Genomic DNA, 4,854 nt, shown 5'->3' with positions numbered 1-4,854 from the left:
CCACATAGCAAGTTCAATTTGGGTCTAACTAGGATCAAAATGTCTTACGAGTTCTTATCCTAAATGGACCTTCATGACCCTACGTAACACTTCAATGAACACAAGAAAGCAAACTGCAAACAATTTTGCCATATCAAGTCACATATCTCAAAAAATTTCACAGAATTGTGTCAGTCCACAAAGAATTCAAAGATAAGAACTCGCATAGGGTAGACGGTCCTATTTTAAGGTACTGGAATGAGCACATAGCAAGTTATGTAATGACAAAATGCTTAGGTTCACATTTTAGACTATTCATAAGTGAAGAGAGATTAAACTAAGACTTTATAAGGTTCTTCCTATTTTAGAGCTATTTTTCTATTCTCAGATGCCTAGTTATGCAAATTCAAGTAAGGCAAGCTATTTTTTGAGGCAAATAGTTAGCTAAACGATCTAGGTAAGAACTTGGTTATAAAAGGGAAGCAGGTTACACACTTAAGATGTACACAGGAAGATGAAATCAACTTTTATAAATTCTGAAATTTCACAACAAATATAACACTAACTTAGACCTTTTTGCTTATTTCTTCAAACTGGATTCATTTATTCAAACTTATTTGACTTAAGGGGTCTTCAAAACAGAGTAAATGTCAAAATAAAGGAACTTTCCAACCTGTTTTATATCTTCAACTCTCAAAACTTCAAATAAACAAGCATAAGCCTATAGAAGTTGATTAGTACTTCATTTTAGCCAAACTGGTTTTAATTTGATAACCATCCTTACACTAGCAACTTTTTGATTTCAAAAACCTTACAAACTAAATTCCAAATCAGTTTTCCATCTTCTTAAACTTGCTCAGTCAAGTTGATAAGGTCAACAAGCTACTTAGTTTTCAGTTTCAAATAAAAAAATGAACATGTAACAGATTTCCAAAGTTTCAGGTTTACAAGCTAACTTCTAGTTAGTGACTTAAGGTTTTGAAATCATTTTTTCACATAAATAAGGATGCATAGTCTACAAGTCAAGTTAGAGGTCATTTACCCTATCATGTATCAGATTTTTAGCAACTTGACAACAAGAAAATGATGGACATAATCATCAAACTAAAACAGACCCCTCATTCATTTTAGGACCATGTCAAGACATCAAATACCTTAAACCACATCAACAAAACAAACTAACAACTACCTTAAGGTATAAAATCAATTTCAGATACAAAAACAAAGAGGAAAAACAAATGAAAGTATAAACTCAACACCAAACAGACCCTGTCACCTATCTAAAGCTATTTCCAAAGCAAAACAAATCCTCCAAACAACATCGTGCTATCACTCATAACCATACTATAACTCAGAATCTACAAGTCCAAGCTTCCATAGTCTAAAAAAAAGCCAATAGAACAGTAAGCAGAGTTTTCAAATAACTCTTCCATAATCAAATAGCCATTTTTAGTTCTAAACTATATTAAACAACACTAGAAACATTCAAACAACTCCATCCCAATATACGAGTCAAATTCGAGATCAAAAAATACGAAAAGTTATTTTATTAAACTTTTCACTCCTCCTCTGAATATAAAGCCTCCGCCCCCCCCCCCCCCCCACCCCTCCCCTCCTCCTGAAGTTTTTAAAGTATTTAAAATGAACCCCCAGTTTAAATAAAAGACCTTTTCCAAACCTTGTACCTCACTTTTAAAAATAAATACATCTTCTTTTTAAAACGTATTCATCTAAAACCCTTTTTGTAAAATGATTTTTGACGAAAACAAAATTTATAATACGTCGTTTTGAAATAGGAGCGTTAATATGAGCACAATATTGACATGGTTCCGGATAATATTTAGAAATGTGAAAAATGCGGTCAAAATGAGCCGTAATTCGTACGTTGTTTCAATTAACAATTTTTTTGAGCTAGACGGAGCGGGATACGTATCTTCATTTCAGATTATATTTATGAAAGTAAATAACTCGTAATATTCTTGCAATCGTAAATTTTTATGAAATAATAATTAAGATACCAATTTCTGCAATTTTCTCGGGATTTTTGAATTTTTGATTTTTTAAGAGCATCCTTACTCCGTCTTGGACTCGGGAACTTTGAAAATTAAAATACGCATTTTATGAGGTGAAAATTAGGTGTCAACAAACCCCCAATGGCCTAAGACCAACTTTCCAACCAATAACCCAAAACGCTCCCGAATGCCTTGGGAACCGAATTGAATACCCTGCCAAGTCACAAACGATCATCCGGACCTCTCGGAATCGACAGAGTCCCGAAAAAGGTCCGTTTACCCAAAAATCAACTGTGGTCCAACATTTTTCACTTAAAGGGTCAAATTTTTAAAAGTCACACTAAAACTCGCCCGATCATCTCGGGAACCGTATTACCCATCCCTGCGGGTCAAAATCTCATAGGACTCGGAAAAAAGTCAACGGGTGTAAATGGGTAAAAAAATACTATAACGACCAAATGAGTCGTTACAGATATTCTTTTTGAGACTAATTAAAAAACATATATGCTAGATAAGTTGGTCGGAGCAAGTATTCAATAGTGAGTGATTTTTCCCTAAATGTAGTTGCCATAAGAGTTTCCTCAACAATGTTGGATATCTACTATCTAAAGCACTGTTTTGGTGTATAAATTCGTATTAGCCATTTAACTCCCAAACCATGTTGTAATAGGTCATATACAAGTTCATATTCATGGTTAATTATCAGTTGTTCAGTGTACAGGGTAATTATATAAACATGTTTTTAAGAAGCTCAGGGAAGGTACAAACTAGAATATAATATTAGAGGTAAAATTTAACAAAATATGTACAATGGTGGGGTTGCAAAACAAATATAAAAGCACAATCCTTTATTAGTAAAAACAAAGTTCGATGTCATGACATCACTCTTAACAAGATTGATAAGGGGTCGCGATCAAGTATAAGTTACTCTTTCTAGCACAAGTTGCTCCAGCAGATTCAGTCAAATCCAAATCATTTGGATTGATTCCACTAGGAAGTTTCCAATCAAAATGATACAACAATTGAGCCAGTGGAAAAAATACATCAGCTAAACCAAATGATATTCCAGGGCACATCCTCCTTCCACTACCAAAGGGAAGATATTCAAAATTATTACCAACAAAATCCACGGAGTTCTGCTCAAATCTTTCAGGTTTAAAGCTTTCTGCATCATTCCAATATTTTGGGTCTCTTCCCATAGCCCACACATTAACCATAACCTTTGTTTTCAAAGGGATAGTATAGCCATTTATGTCTGCTTCTTCCCTACATTCTCTTGGGAGCAAAAGGGGAAATGGAGGATGGATTCTGAAAGTTTCATTAATGACCAACTTTAGGTATTTCAACTTCTCGACATCATCTACGTCAAAAGTTTCTTTTTCTCTGAATGCGCTTCTTACCTCTGCTTGAGCTTTGACTAGTACACTTAGATTCTTCATCAATTCCACCATGGCCCAATCAATTGTTGTTGATGAAGTTTCTGTTCCCGCACCAAACATGTCCTTCATTTATGAGCAAGTTACAATATTATTAAATTATCTCTCCCGTGCTATTTATACTGTACAAATTTTTTGACCAATTTTTACAAAATTATTTTCTTATATTAGACTTGTGCTACTAACTTTGTTCTACGTAGTTTGTAGGAACTTTTAAATTTTCAACACCAATTTTCTTTCATCATTGTATTTTCTATTATTTGTATCACAGAAAAGTTAAGTTGCGGTGGTAAAAAAATTTCTTCACTCTAGTTTTGTAAATTTGGTCATAAAAAGTACGATCACTAATTCTATTTAATTCACTCTAGGTACGTAGTCAGAAAAATATAATTATGCAATTTGAGAACATGAAGTGCACACTTAAATTAATAATAACAAGGAGGAGGAGGAGCAAGCGAAGGAGGAGAAAGTAGATTATGCGATATATTATACTTACAAAAATAATAGCTTTGATGTTGTCGTTGGTGATCGGAAATTGAAGGCCTCCCCTCTTTCATTAGTCTTAGCAGTACGGCAATTAAACCTTCATGTCCTAATTCACCATTACGCTTATGCTCATTGATGATGTTTTCAAGAATGGCATCTAACTTATGGTGAACATCCATAATTTTACCCTTTGTTCCACATAGTACATGAAGAAATTTCAGTGATGGGAATATATCAGCTACATTAAATCCTTCAATTAAGACTGTCAATCTTATAACCAGTGCTATAAGTTCATCTTGCTCCATGAATACTTTCCCAAATGCTGATCTACAGGTCATAGAGCTTGCAAATTGAAAAATCCTTTTTGTTGTATTAATTGGCTCAGCAGAAGATGATCGAAAAAATTCTATCATATGAAGAACTTCATCTCGTCTAATAGAGCTGAATGAGTTGACATTTTTGGCGCTAAGCAATTCCAAAAGACAAATTTTACGCATTTGTCTCCGGTAAACACCATAGAGGGAAAAGACAATGTCGGTCCCGTTATAACAAACAATCTTGGCAGCCTCAAGTATGGGCCTAGATGCAAAAGCAAGGTCATGAGTTTTTAGTACTTCTTTTGCCACATCTCAGGAGAAGTAACTACAACTGCAGAAACTTCACCTAGTTGAAGATGCATAATTGGTCCATATTTTTTGGCTAAATCTCTAAGGACACGGTGTGGAGGTCCACCTAGCAAATGAAACATGCTTCCAAGTAAAGGTAATTTCCATGGACCTGGAGGCAATCTTTTGGTTTGGCTATTGGAATTTTTCCATTTCATTAACAAAAAGAGGAAAGAAACAAAAAGGAAAATGGAAAAGAAATTGAAGAACTCCAGATTTTGGGTTGTTTATTTGTCTTGATAGGTTATGCAAAGTATTGTTGTATATGTCTTGGCT

The 4,854-nt window shown here is 34.2% G+C and overlaps 1 pseudogene; it reads right to left on the bottom strand.

The window, feature by feature from the left end:
- Window positions 1–2,690: 2,690 nt before the first annotated feature.
- Window positions 2,691–4,854, bottom strand: LOC132626372 (premnaspirodiene oxygenase-like; annotated as a pseudogene).

The sequence above is a fragment of the Lycium barbarum genome, chromosome 2 (assembly GCF_019175385.1).
Source record: "Lycium barbarum isolate Lr01 chromosome 2, ASM1917538v2, whole genome shotgun sequence".
In the NCBI taxonomy this organism is placed as follows: domain Eukaryota; kingdom Viridiplantae; phylum Streptophyta; class Magnoliopsida; order Solanales; family Solanaceae; genus Lycium; species Lycium barbarum.
The sequence above is the reverse complement of the archived record's forward strand: the minus strand, read 5'-3'. Positions and strand labels throughout refer to the sequence as shown.